Source organism: Heptranchias perlo, chromosome 6 (assembly GCF_035084215.1).
Source record: "Heptranchias perlo isolate sHepPer1 chromosome 6, sHepPer1.hap1, whole genome shotgun sequence".
Lineage (NCBI taxonomy): Eukaryota > Metazoa > Chordata > Chondrichthyes > Hexanchiformes > Hexanchidae > Heptranchias > Heptranchias perlo.
In genome coordinates this window covers 80632651-80647957 of record NC_090330.1, presented here as the reverse complement: position 1 = coordinate 80647957, position 15307 = coordinate 80632651, and positions in this window count along the sequence as shown.

The window sequence follows — 15307 nt, the reverse complement described above, 5'->3', positions numbered from 1 at the left end:
TTTGTTGGTTTTCATCTAATGAACTTGTTTCAGTTCGCTCGATCTTTCTTCTTTAATGCAAAAAGATTTTATCTTCAAGTTCAAGAACTTTTCGTGGTTTTGTTGGTTTTCAGCAAATGAACATATTTCAGCGCGCTTGAAGTTTTTTCTTCAATAGCGTCAGATTTTATCTTAAAATACAAGAACTTTGCGTGGTTCTTGTCAATTTTTGTTGGTTTTCATACAATGAACTTATTTCAGTCAGTTCGATCTTTCTTCCTCAATGCAAAAAGATTTTATCTTCAAATACAAGAACTTTTCGTGGTTTTGTTGATTTTCAGCAAATGAACATATTTCAGCGAGCTCAAAGTTTTTTCTTTAATAGCGGAAGGTTTTATCTTAAAATACAAGAACCTTTCGTGGTTCTTGTCAATTTTTGATGGTTTTCATCTCAGGAACTTATTTCAGTCAGCTAGATCTTTCTTCTTCAAAGCAAAAAGATTTTATCTTCAAATACAAGAACTTTTCGTGGTTTTGTTGGTTTTCAGCAAATGAACATATTTCAGGGAGCTAGAAGTTTTTTCTTCAATAGCGTCAGATTTTATCTGAAAATACAAGAACTTTGCGTGGTTCTTGTCAATTTTTGTTGGTTTTCATCTAATGAACTTATTTCAGTCAGCTCGATCTTTCTTCCTCAATGCAAAAAGATTTTATCTTCAAATACAAGAACTTTTCGTGGTTTTGTTGATTTTCAGCAAATGAACATATTTCAGCGAGCTCAAAGTTTTTTCTTTAATAGCGGAAGGTTTTATCTTAAAATACAAGAACCTTTCGTGGTTCTTGTCAATTTTTGATGGTTTTCATCTCATGAACTTATTTCAGTCAGCTAGATCTTTCTTCTTCAAAGCAAAAAGATTTTATCTTCAAATACAAGAACTTTTCGTGGTTTTGTTGGTTTTCAGCAAATGAACATATTTCAGCGAGCTAGAAGTTTTTTCTTCAATAGCGTCAGATTTTATCTTAAAATACAAGATCTTTTTGTGGTTCTTGTCAATTTTTGTTGGTTTTCATCTAATGAACTTGTTTCAGTTCGCTCGATCTTTCTTCTTTAATGCAAAAAGATTTTATCTTCAAGTTCAAGAACTTTTCGTGGTTTTGTTGGTTTTCAGCAAATGAACATATTTCAGCGCGCTTGAAGTTTTTTCTTCAATAGCGTCAGATTTTATCTTAAAATACAAGAACTTTGCGTGGTTCTTGTCAATTTTTGTTGGTTTTCATACAATGAACTTATTTCAGTCAGTTCGATCTTTCTTCCTCAATGCAAAAAGATTTTATCTTCAAATACAAGAACTTTTCGTGGTTTTGTTGATTTTCAGCAAATGAACATATTTCAGCGAGCTCAAAGTTTTTTCTTTAATAGCGGAAGGTTTTATCTTAAAATACAAGAACCTTTCGTGGTTCTTGTCAATTTTTGATGGTTTTCATCTCAGGAACTTATTTCAGTCAGCTAGATCTTTCTTCTTCAAAGCAAAAAGATTTTATCTTCAAATACAAGAACTTTTCGTGGTTTTGTTGGTTTTCAGCAAATGAACATATTTCAGCGAGCTAGAAGTTTTTTCTTCAATAGCGTCAGATTTTATCTTAAAATACAAGAACTTTTCGTGGTTCTTGTCAATTTTTGTTGGTTTTCATCGAATGAACTTATTTCAGTCAGCTGGATCTTTCTTCTTCAAAGCAAAAAGATTTTATCTTCAAATTCAAGAACTTTTCATGGTTTTGTTGGTTTTCAGCAAATGAACATATTTCAGCGAGCGAGAAGTTTTTTCTTCAATAGCGTCAGATTTTATCTTAAAATACAAGAACTTTTCGTGGTTCTTGTCAATTTTTGTTGGTTTTCATCTAATGAACTTGTTTCAGTCAGCTAGATCTTTCTTCTTTAATGCAAAAAGATTTTATCTTCAAATACAAGAACTTTTCGTGGTTTTGTTGATTTTCAGCAAATGAACATATTTCAGCGAGCTAGAAGTTTTTTCTTTAATAGCGTCAGATTTTATCTTAAAATACAAGAACTTTTCGTGGTTCTTGTCAATTTTTGTTGGTTTTCATCGAATGAACTTATTTCAGTCAGCTGGATCTTTCTTCTTCAAAGCAAAAAGATTTTATCTTCAAATTCAAGAACTTTTCGTGGTTTTGTTGGTTTTCAGCAAATGAACATATTTCAGCGAGCTTGAAGTTTTTTCTTCAATAGCGTCAGATTTTATCTTAAAATACAAGAACTTTTCGTGGTTCTTGTCAATTTTTGTTGGTTTTGATCTGAAGAACTTCTTTCAGTCAGCTCGATCTTTCTACCTCAAAGCAAAAAGATTTTATCTTCAAATACAAGAACTTTTCCTGGTTTTGTGAATTTTCAGCAAATGAACATATTTCAGCGAGCGAGAAGTTTTTTCTTTAATAGCGTCAGATTTTATCTTAAAATATAAGAACTTTTCGTGGTTCTTGTCAATTTTTGTTGGTTTTCATCTAATGAACTTGTTTCAGTCAGCTAGATCTTTCTTCTTTAATGCAAAAAGATTTTATCTTCAAATACAAGAACTTTTCGTGGTTTTGTTGATTTTCAGCAAATGAACATATTTCAGCGAGCAAGAAGTTTTTTCTTTAATAGCGTCAGATTTTATCTTAAAATACAAGAACTTTTCGTGGTTCTTGTCAATTTTTGTTGGTTTTCATCGAATGAACTTGTTTCAGTCAGCGAGATCTTTCTTCTTTAATGCAAAAAGAATTTATCTTCAAATACAAGAACTTTTCGTGGTTTTGTTGATTTTCAGCAAATGAACATATTTCAGCGCGCTTGAAGTTTTTTCTTCAATAGCGTCAGATTTTATCTTAAAATACAAGAACTTTTCGTGGTTCTTCTCAATTTTTGTTGGTTTTGATCTGATGAACTTCTTTCAGTCAGCTCGATCTTTCTACCTCAAAGCAAAAAGATTTTATCTTCAAATACAAGAACTTTTCGTGGTTTTAGTTAATTTTCAGCAAATGAACATATTTCAGCGAGCGAGAAGTTTTTTCTTTAATAGCGTCAGATTTTATCTTAAAATACAAGAACTTTTCGTGGTTCTTGTCAATTTTTGTTGGTTTTCATCTAATGAACTTGTTTCAGTCAGCTAGATCTTTCTTCTTCAAAGCAAAAAGATTTTATCTTCAAATACAAGAACTTTTCGTGGTTTTGTTGGTTTTCAGCAAATGAACATATTTCAGGGAGCTAGAAGTTTTTTCTTCAATAGCGTCAGATTTTATCTTAAAATACAAGAACTTTGCGTGGTTCTTGTCAATTTTTGTTGGTTTTCATCTAATGAACTTATTTCAGTCAGCTCGATCTTTCTTCCTCAATGCAAAAAGATTTTATCTTCAAATACAAGAACTTTTCGTGGTTTTGTTGATTTTCAGCAAATGAACATATTTCAGCGAGCTCAAAGTTTTTTCTTTAATAGCGGAAGGTTTTATCTTAAAATACAAGGACCTTTCGTGGTTCTTGTCAATTTTTGATGGTTTTCATCTCATGAACTTATTTCAGTCAGCTAGATCTTTCTTCTTCAAAGCAAAAAGATTTTATCTTCAAATACAAGAACTTTTCGTGGTTTTGTTGGTTTTCAGCAAATGAACATATTTCAGCGAGCTAGAAGTTTTTTCTTCAATAGCGTCAGATTTTATCTTAAAATACAAGAACTTTTCGTGGTTCTTGTCAATTTTTGTTGGTTTTCATCTGAAGAACTTCTTTCAGTCAGCTCGATCTTTCTACCTCAAAGCAAAAAGATTTTATCTTCAAATACAAGAACTTTTCGTGGTTTTGTGAATTTTCAGCAAATGAACATATTTCAGCGAGCGAGAAGTTTTTTCTTTAATAGCGTCAGATTTTATCTTAAAATACAAGAACTTTTCGTGGTTCTTGTCAATTTTTGTTGGTTTTCATCTAATGAACTTGTTTCAGTCAGCTAGATCTTTCTTCTTTAATGCAAAAAGATTTTATCTTCAAATACAAGAACTTTTCGTGGTTTTGTTGATTTTCAGCAAATGAACAGATTTCAGCGAGCAAGAAGTTTTTTCTTTAATAGCGTCAGATTTTATCTTAAAATACAAGAACTTTTCGTGGTTCTTGTCAATTTTTGTTGGTTTTCATCTAATGAACTTATTTCAGTCAGCTGGATCTTTCTTCTTCAAAGCAAAAAGATTTTATCTTCAAATACAAGAACTTTTCGTGGTTTTGTTGGTTTTCAGCAAATGAACATATTTCAGCGAGCTAGAAGTTTTTTCTTCAATAGCGTCAGATTTTATCTTAAAATACAAGAACTTTTCGTGGTTCTTGTCAATTTTTGTTGGTTTTCATCGAATGAACTTATTTCAGTCAGCTGGATCTTTCTTCTTCAAAGGAAAAAGATTTTATCTTCAAATTCAAGAACTTTTCGTGGTTTTGTTGGTTTTCAGCAAATGAACATATTTCAGCGAGCTTGAAGTTTTTTCTTCAATAGCGTCAGATTTTATCTTAAAATACAAGAACTTTTCGTGGTTCTTGTCAATTTTTGTTGGTTTTGATCTGAAGAACTTCTTTCAGTCAGCTCGATCTTTCTACCTCAAAGCAAAAAGATTTTATCTTCAAATACAAGAACTTTTCCTGGTTTTGTGAATTTTCAGCAAATGAACATATTTCAGCGAGCGAGAAGTTTTTTCTTTAATAGCGTCAGATTTTATCTTAAAATACAAGAACTTTTCGTGGTTCTTGTCAATTTTTGTTGGTTTTCATCTAATGAACTTGTTTCAGTCAGCTAGATCTTTCTTCTTTAATGCAAAAAGATTTTATCTTCAAATACAAGAACTTTTCGTGGTTTTGTTGGTTTTCAGCAAATGAACATATTTCAGCGAACTAGAAGTTTTTTCTTCAATCGCGTCAGATTTTATCTTAAAATACAAGAACTTTTCGTGGTTCTTGTCAATTTTTGTTGGTTTTCATCCAATGAACTTGTTTCAGTCAGCTAGATCTTTCTTCTTTAATGCAAAAAGATTTCATCTTCAAATACAAGAACTTTTCGTGGTTTTGTTGATTTTCAGCAAATGAACATATTTCAGCGAGCTCAAAGTTTTTTCTTTAATAGCGTCAGATTTTATCTTAAAATACAAGAACCTTTCGTGGTTCTTGTCAATTTTTGTTGGTTTTCATCTCATGAACTTATTTCAGTCAGCTAGATCTTTCTTCTTCAAAGCAAAAAGATTTTATCTTCAAATACAAGAACTTTTCGTGGTTTTGTTGGTTTTCAGCAAATGAACATATTTCAGCGAGCTAGAAGTTTTTTCTTCAACAGCGTCAGATTTTATCTTAAAATACAAGAACTTTTCGTGGTTCTTGTCAATTTTTGTTGGTTTTCATCGAATGAACTTATTTCAGTCAGCTGGATCTTTCTTCTTCAAAGCAAAAAGATTTTATCTTCAAATTCAAGAACTTTTCGAGGTTTTGTTGGTTTTCAGCAAATGAACATATTTCAGCGAGCTTGAAGTTTTTTCTTCAATAGCGTCAGATTTTATCTTAAAATACAAGAACTTTTCGTGATTCTTGTCAATTTTTGTTGGTTTTGATCTGAAGAACTTCTTTCAGTCAGCTCGATCTTTCTACCTCAAAGCAAAAAGATTTTATCTTCAAATACAAGAACTTTTCGTGGTTTTGTTAATTTTCAGCAAATGAACATATTTCAGCGAGCGAGAAGTTTTTTCTTTAATAGCGTCAGATTTTATCTTAAAATACAAGAACTTTTCGTGGTTCTTGTCAATTTTTGTTGGTTTTCATCTAATGAACTTGTTTCAGTCAGCTAGATCTTTCTTCTTTAATGCAAAAAGATTTTATCTTCAAATACAAGAACTTTTCGTGGTTTTGTTGATTTTCAGCAAATGAACATATTTCAGCGAGCAAGAAGTTTTTTCTTTAATAGCGTCAGATTTTATCTTAAAATACAAGAACTTTTCGTGGTTCTTGTCAATTTTTGTTGTTTTTCATCTAATGAACTTGTTTCAGTCAGCTATATCTTTCTTCTTTAAGGCAAAAAGATGTTATCTTCAAATACAAGAACTTTTCGTGGTTTTGTTGATTTTCAGCAAATTAACATATTTCAGCGAGCTCAAAGTTTTTTCTTTAATAGCAGAAGATTTTATCTTAAAATACAAGAACTTTTCGTGGTTCTTGTCAATTTTTGTGGTTTTCATCTAATGAACTTATTTCAGTCAGCTAGATCTTTCTTCTTCAAAGCAAAAAGATTTTATCTTCAAATACAAGAACTTTTCGTGGTTTTGTTGGTTTTCAGCAAATGAACATATTTCAGCGAGCTAGAAGTTTTTTCTTCAATCGCGTCAGATTTTATCTTAAAATACAAGAACTTTTCGTGGTTCTTGTCAATTTTTGTTGGTTTTCATCTAATGAACTTGTTTCAGTCAGCTAGATCTTTCTTCTTTAATGCAAAAAGATTTTATCTTCAAATACAAGAACTTTTCGTGGTTTTGTTGATTTTCAGCAAATGAACATATTTCAGCGAGCTAGAAGTTTTTTCTTCAATCGCGTCAGATTTTATCTTAAAATACAAGAACTTTTCGTGGTTCTTGTCAATTTTTGTTGGTTTTCATCTAATGAACTTGTTTCAGTCAGCTAGATCTTTCTTCTTTAATGCAAAAAGATTTTATCTTCAAATACAAGAACTTTTCGTGGTTTTGTTGATTTTCAGCAAATGAACATATTTCAGCGAGCTCAAAGTTTTTTCTTTAATAGCGGAAGATTTTATCTTAAAATACAAGAACTTTTCGTGGTTCTTGTCAATTTTTGTTGGTTTTCATCTAATGAACTTATTTCAGTCAGCTAGATCTTTCTTCTTCAAAGCAAAAGATTTTATCTTCAAATACAAGAACTTTTCGTGGTTTTGTTGGTTTTCAGCAAATGAACATATTTCAGCGAGCTAGAAGTTTTTTCTTCAATAGCGTCAGATTTTATCTTAAAATACAAGAACTTTGCGTGGTTCTTGTCAATTTTTGTTGGTTTTCATCTAATGAACTTATTTCAGTCAGCTGGATCTTTCTTCTTCAAAGCAAAAAGATTTTATCTTCAAATGCAAGAACTTTTCGTGGTTTTGTTGGTTTTCAGCAAATGAACATATTTCAGCGAGCTTGAATTTTTTTCTTCAATAGCGTCAGAATTTATCTTAAAATACAAGAACTTTTCGTGGTTCTTGTCAATTTTTGTTGGTTTTCATCTAATGAACTTGTTTCAGTCAGCTAGATCTTTCTTCTTTAATGCAAAAAGATTTTATCTTCAAATACAAGAACTTTTCGTGGTTTTGTTGGTTTTCAGCAAATGAACATATTTCAGCGAGCTAGAAGTTTTTTCTTCAATAGCGTCAGATTTTATCAGAAAATACAAGAACTTTGCGTGGTTCTTGTCAATTTTTGTTGGTTTTCATCGAATGAACTTATTTCAGTCAGCTGGATCTTTCTTCTTCAAAGCAAAAAGATTTTATCTTCAAATTCAAGAACTTTTCGTGGTTTTGTTGGTTTTCAGCAAATGAACATATTTCAGCGAGCTTGAAGTTTTTTCTTCAATAGCGTCAGATTTTATCTTAAAATACAAGAACTTTTCGTGGTTCTTCTCAATTTTTGTTGGTTTTGATCTGAAGAACTTCTTTCAGTCAGCTCGATCTTTCTACCTCAAAGCAAAAAGATTTTATCTTCAAATACAAGAACTTTTCGTGGTTTTGTTAATTTTCAGCAAATCAACATATTTCAGCGAGCGAGAAGTTTTTTCTTTAATAGCGTCAGATTTTATCTTAAAATACAAGAACTTTTCGTGGTTCTTGTCAATTTTTGTTGGTTTTCATCTAATGAACTTGTTTCAGTCAGCTAGATCTTTCTTCTTTAATGCAAAAAGATTTTATCTTCAAATACAAGAACTTTTCGTGGTTTTGTTGATTTTCAGCAAATGAACATATTTCAGCGAGCAAGAAGTTTTTTCTTTAATAGCGTCAGATTTTATCTTAAAATACAAGAACTTTTCGTGGTTCTTGTCAATTTTTGTTGGTTTTCATCTAATGAACTTGTTTCAGTCAGCTAGATCTTTCTTCTTTAATGCAAAAAGATTTTATCTTCAAATACAAGAACTTTTCGTGGTTTTGTTGATTTTCAGCAAATGAACATATTTCAGCGAGCTCAAAGTTTTTTCTTTAATAGCGTCAGATTTTATCTTAAAATACAAGAACTTTTCGTGGTTCTTGTCAATTTTTGTTGGTTTTCATCTAATGAACTTGTTTCAGTCAGTTAGATCTTTCTTCTTCAAAGCAAAAAGATTTTATCTTCAAATACAAGAACTTTTCGTGGTTTTGTTGGTTTTCAGCAAATGAACATATTTCAGCGAGCTAGAAGTTTTTTCTTCAATAGCGTCAGATTTTATCTGAAAATACAAGAACTTTGCGTGGTTCTTGTCAATTTTTGTTGGTTTTCATCTAATGAACTTATTTCAGTCAGCTCGATCTTTCTTCCTCAATGCAAAAAGATTTTATCTTCAAATACAAGAACTTTTCGTGGTTTTGTTGATTTTCAGCAAATGAACATATTTCAGCGAGCTCAAAGTTTTTTCTTTAATAGCGGAAGGTTTTATCTTAAAATACAAGAACCTTTCGTGGTTCTTGTCAATTTTTGTTGGTTTTCATCTCATGAACTTATTTCAGTCAGCTAGATCTTTCTTCTTCAAAGCAAAAAGATTTTATCTTCAAATACAAGAACTTTTCGTGGTTTTGTTGGTTTTCAGCAAATGAACATATTTCAGCGAGCTGGAAGTTTTTTCTTCAATAGCGTCAGATTTTATCTTAAAATACAAGAACTTTTCGTGGTTCTTGTCAATTTTTGTTGGTTTTCATCGAATGAACTTATTTCAGTCAGCTGGATCTTTCTTCTTCAAAGCAAAAAGATTTTATCTTCAAATTCAAGAACTTTTCGTGGTTTTGTTAATTTTCAGCAAATGAACATATTTCAGCGAGCGAGAAGTTTTTTCTTTAATAGCGTCAGATTTTATCTTAAAATACAAGAACTTTTCGTGGTTCTTGTCAATTTTTGTTGGTTTTCATCTAATGAACTTGTTTCAGTCAGCTAGATCTTTCTTCTTTAATGCAAAAAGATTTTATCTTCAAATACAAGAACTTTTCGTGGTTTTGTTGATTTTCAGCAAATGAACATATTTCAGCGAGCAAGAAGTTTTTTCTTTAATAGCGTCAGATTTTATCTTAAAATAAAAGAACTTTTCGTGGTTCTTGTCAATTTTTGTTGGTTTTCATCTAATGAACTTGTTTCAGTCAGCTAGATCTTTCTTCTTTAATGCAAAAAGATTTTATCTTCAAATACAAGAACTTTTCGTGGTTTTGTTGATTTTCAGCAAATGAACATATTTCAGCGAGCTCAAAGTTTTTTCTTTGATAGCAGAAGATTTTATCTTAAAATACAAGAACTTTTCGTGGTTCTTGTCAATTTTTGTTGGTTTTCATCTATTGAACTTATTTCAGTCAGCTAGATCTTTCTTCTTCAAAGCAAAAAGATTTTATCTTCAAATACAAGAACTTTTCGTGGTTTTGTTGGTTTTCAGCAAATGAACATATTTCAGCGAGCTAGAAGTTTTTTCTTCAATCGCGTCAGATTTTATCTTAAAATACAAGAACTTTTCGTGGTTCTTGTCAATTTTTGTTGGTTTTCATCTAATGAACTTGTTTCAGTCAGCTAGATCTTTCTTCTTTAATGCAAAAAGATTTTATCTTCAAATACAAGAACTTTTCGTGGTTTTGTTGATTTTCAGCAAATGAACATATTTCAGCGAGCTCAAAGTTTTCGTGGTTTTGTTGATTTTCAGCAAATGAACATATTTCAGCGAGCTGAAAGTTTTTTCTTTAATAGCGGAAGATTTTATCTTAAAATACAAGAACTTTTCGTGGTTCTTGTCAATTTTTGTTGGTTTTCATCTAATGAACTTATTTCAGTCAGCTAGATCTTTCTTCTTCAAAGCAAAAAGATTTTATCTTCAAATACAAGAACTTTTCGTGGTTTTGTTGGTTTTCAGCAAATGAACATATTTCAGCGAGCTAGAAGTTTTTTCTTCAATAGCGTCAGATTTTATCTTAAAATACAAGAACTTTTCGTGGTTCTTGTCAATTTTTGTTGGTTTTGATCTGAAGAACTTCTTTCAGTCAGCTCGATCTTTCTACCTCAAAGCAAAAAGATTTTATCTTCAAATACAAGAACTTTTCGTGGTTTTGTTAATTTTCAGCAAATGAACATATTTCAGCGAGCGAGAAGTTTTTTCTTTAATAGCGTCAGATTTTATCTTAAAATACAAGAACTTTTCGTGGTTCTTGTCAATTTTTGTTGGTTTTCATCTAATGAACTTGTTTCAGTCAGCTAGATCTTTCTTCTTTAATGCAAAAAGATTTTATCTTCAAATACAAGAACTTTTCGTGGTTTTGTTGATTTTCAGCAAATGAACATATTTCAGCGAGCAAGAAGTTTTTTCTTTAATAGCGTCAGATTTTATCTTAAAATACAAGAACTTTTCGTGGTTCTTGTCAATTTTTGTTGGTTTTCATCTAATGAACTTGTTTCAGTCAGCTAGATCTTTCTTCTTTAATGCAAAAAGATTTTATCTTCAAATACAAGAACTTTTCGTGGTTTTGTTGGTTTTCAGCAAATGAACATATTTCAGCGAGCTAGAAGTTTTTTCTTCAATAGCGTCAGATTTTATCTGAAAATACAAGAACTTTGCGTGGTTCTTGTCAATTTTTGTTGGTTTTCATCTAATGAACTTATTTCAGTCAGCTCGATCTTTCTTCCTCAATGCAAAAAGATTTTATCTTCAAATACAAGAACTTTTCGTGGTTTTGTTGATTTTCAGCAAATGAACATATTTCAGCGAGCTCAAAGTTTTTTCTTTAATAGCGGAAGGTTTTATCTGAAAATACAAGAACCTTTCGTGGTTCTTGTCAATTTTTGTTGGTTTTCATCGAATGAACTTATTTCAGTCAGCTAGATCTTTCTTCTTCAAAGCAAAAAGATTTTATCTTCAAATACAAGAACTTTTCGTGGTTTTGTTGGTTTTCAGCAAATGAACATATTTCAGCGAGCTAGAAGTTTTTTCTTCAATAGCGTCAGATTTTATCTTAAAATACAAGAACTTTTCGTGGTTCTTGTCAATTTTTGTTGGTTTTCATCGAATGAACTTATTTCAGTCAGCTGGATCTTTCTTCTTCAAAGCAAAAAGATTTTATCTTCAAATTCAAGAACTTTTCGTGGTTTTGTTAATTTTCAGCAAATGAACATATTTCAGCGAGCGAGAAGTTTTTTCTTTAATAGCGTCAGATTTTATCTTAAAATACAAGAACTTTTCGTGGTTCTTGTCAATTTTTGTTGGTTTTCATCTGATGAACTTGTTTCAGTCAGCTAGATCTTTCTTCTTTAATGCAAAAAGATTTTATCTTCAAATACAAGAACTTTTCGTGGTTTTGTTGATTTTCAGCAAATGAACATATTTCAGCGAGCAAGAAGTTTTTTCTTTAATAGCGTCAGATTTTATCTTAAAATACAAGAACTTTTCGTGGTTCTTGTCAATTTTTGTTGGTTTTCATCTAATGAACTTGTTTCAGTCAGCTAGATCTTTCTTCTTTAATGCAAAAAGATTTTATCTTCAAATACAAGAACTTTTCGTGGTTTTGTTGATTTTCAGCAAATGAACATATTTCAGCGAGCTCAAAGTTTTTTCTTTGATAGCAGAAGATTTTATCTTAAAATACAAGAACTTTTCGTGGTTCTTGTCAATTTTTGTTGGTTTTCATCTAATGAACTTATTTCAGTCAACTCGATCTTTCTTCTTCAAAGCAAAAAGATTTTATCTTCAAATACAAGAACTTTTCGTGGTTTTGTTGGTTTTCAGCAAATGAACATATTTCAGCGAGCTTGAAGTTTTTTCTTCAATAGCGTCAGATTTTATCTTAAAATACAAGAACTTTTCGTGGTTCTTGTCAATTTTTGTTGGTTTTCATCTAATGAACTTATTTCAGTCAGCTAGATCTTTCTTCTTTAATGCAAAAAGATTGTATCTTCAAATACAAGAACTTTTCGTGGTTTTGTTGATTTTCAGCAAATGAACATATTTCAGCGAGCTCAAAGTTTTCGTGGTTTTGTTGATTTTCAGCAAATGAACATATTTCAGCGAGCTGAAAGTTTTTTCTTTAATAGCGGAAGATTTTATCTTAAAATACAAGAACTTTTCGTGGTTCTTGTCAATTTTTGTTGGTTTTCATCTAATGAACTTATTTCAGTCAGCTAGATCTTTCTTCTTCAAAGCAAAAAGATTTTATCTTCAAATACAAGAACTTTTCGTGGTTTTGTTGGTTTTCAGCAAATGAACATATTTCAGCGAGCTAGAAGTTTTTTCTTCAATTGCGTCAGATTTTATCTTAAAATACAAGAACTTTTCGTGGTTCTTGTCAATTTTTGTTGGTTTTGATCTGAAGAACTTCTTTCAGTCAGCTCGATCTTTCTACCTCAAAGCAAAAAGATTTTATCTTCAAATACAAGAACTTTTCGTGGTTTTGTTAATTTTCAGCAAATGAACATATTTCAGCGAGCGAGAAGTTTTTTCTTTAATAGCGTCAGATTTTATCTTAAAATACAAGAACTTTTCGTGGTTCTTGTCAATTTTTGTTGGTTTTCATCTAATGAACTTGTTTCAGTCAGCTAGATCTTTCTTCTTTAATGCAAAAAGATTTTATCTTCAAATACAAGAACTTTTCGTGGTTTTGTTGATTTTCAGCAAATGAACATATTTCAGCGAGCAAGAAGTTTTTTCTTTAATAGCGTCAGATTTTATCTTAAAATACAAGAACTTTTCGTGGTTCTTGTCAATTTTTGTTGGTTTTCATCTAATGAACTTGTTTCAGTCAGCTAGATCTTTCTTCTTTAATGCAAAAAGATTTTATCTTCAAATACAAGAACTTTTCGTGGTTTTGTTGATTTTCAGCAAATGAACATATTTCAGCGAGCTCAAAGTTTTTTCTTTAATAGCGTCAGATTTTATCTTAAAATACAAGAACTTTTCGTGGTTCTTGTCAATTTTTGTTGGTTTTCATCTAATGAACTTGTTTCAGTCAGCGAGATCTTTCTTCTTCAAAGCAAAAAGATTTTATCTTCAAATACAAGAACTTTTCGTGGTTTTGTTGGTTTTCAGCAAATGAACATATTTCAGCGAGCTAGAAGTTTTTTCTTCAATAGCGTCAGATTTTAACTGAAAATACAAGAACTTTGCGTGGTTCTTGTCAATTTTTGTTGGTTTTCATCTAATGAACTTATTTCAGTCAGCTCGATCTTTCTTCCTCAATGCAAAAAGATTTTATCTTCAAATACAAGAACTTTTCGTGGTTTTGTTGATTTTCAGCAAATGAACATATTTCAGCGAGCTCAAAGTTTTTTCTTTAATAGCGGAAGGTTTTATCTGAAAATACAAGAACCTTTCGTGGTTCTTGTCAATTTTTGTTGGTTTTCATCGAATGAACTTATTTCAGTCAGCTAGATCTTTCTTCTTCAAAGCAAAAAGATTTTATCTTCAAATACAAGAACTTTTCGTGGTTTTGTTGGTTTTCAGCAAATGAACATATTTCAGCGAGCTAGAAGTTTTTTCTTCAATAGCGTCAGATTTTATCTTAAAATACAAGAACTTTTCGTGGTTCTTGTCAATTTTTGTTGGTTTTCATCGAATGAACTTATTTCAGTCAGCTAGATCTTTCTTCTTTAATGCAAAAAGATTTTATCTTCAAATACAAGAACTTTTCGTGGTTTTGTTGATTTTCAGCAAATGAACATATTTCAGCGAGCTCAAAGTTTTCGTGGTTTTGTTGATTTTCAGCAAATGAACATATTTCAGCGAGCTGAAAGTTTTTTCTTTAATAGCGGAAGATTTTATCTTAAAATACAAGAACTTTTCGTGGTTCTTGTCAATTTTTGTTGGTTTTCATCTAATGAACTTATTTCAGTCAGCTAGATCTTTCTTCTTCAAAGCAAAAAGATTTTATCTTCAAATACAAGAACTTTTCGTGGTTTTGTTGGTTTTCAGCAAATGAACATATTTCAGCGAGCTAGAAGTTTTTTCTTCAATAGCGTCAGATTTTATCTTAAAATACAAGAACTTTTCGTGGTTCTTGTCAATTTTTGTTGGTTTTGATCTGAAGAACTTCTTTCAGTCAGCTCGATCTTTCTACCTCAAAGCAAAAAGATTTTATCTTCAAATACAAGAACTTTTCGTGGTTTTGTTAATTTTCAGCAAATGAACATATTTCAGCGAGCGAGAAGTTTTTTCTTTAATAGCGTCAGATTTTATCTTAAAATACAAGAACTTTTCGTGGTTCTTGTCAATTTTTGTTGGTTTTCATCTAATGAACTTGTTTCAGTCAGCTAGATCTTTCTTCTTTAATGCAAAAAGATTTTATCTTCAAATACAAGAACTTTTCGTGGTTTTGTTGATTTTCAGCAAATGAACATATTTCAGCGAGCAAGAAGTTTTTTCTTTAATAGCGTCAGATTTTATCTTAAAATACAAGAACTTTTCGTGGTTCTTGTCAATTTTTGTTGGTTTTCATCTAATGAACTTGTTTCAGTCAGCTAGATCTTTCTTCTTTAATGCAAAAAGATTTTATCTTCAAATACAAGAACTTTTCGTGGTTTTGTTGGTTTTCAGCAAATGAACATATTTCAGCGAGCTAGAAGTTTTTTCTTCAATAGCGTCAGATTTTATCTGAAAATACAAGAACTTTGCGTGGTTCTTGTCAATTTTTGTTGGTTTTCATCTAATGAACTTATTTCAGTCAGCTCGATCTTTCTTCCTCAATGCAAAAAGATTTTATCTTCAAATACAAGAACTTTTCGTGGTTTTGTTGATTTTCAGCAAATGAACATATTTCAGCGAGCTCAAAGTTTTTTCTTTAATAGCGGAAGGTTTTATCTGAAAATACAAGAACCTTTCGTGGTTCTTGTCAATTTTTGTTGGTTTTCATCGAATGAACTTATTTCAGTCAGCTAGATCTTTCTTCTTCAAAGCAAAAAGATTTTATCTTCAAATACAAGAACTTTTCGTGGTTTTGTTGGTTTTCAGCAAATGAACATATTTCAGCGAGCTAGAAGTTTTTTCTTCAATAGCGTCAGATTTTATCTTAAAATACAAGAACTTTTCGTGGTTCTTGTCAATTTTTGTTGGTTTTCATCGAATGAACTTATTTCAGTC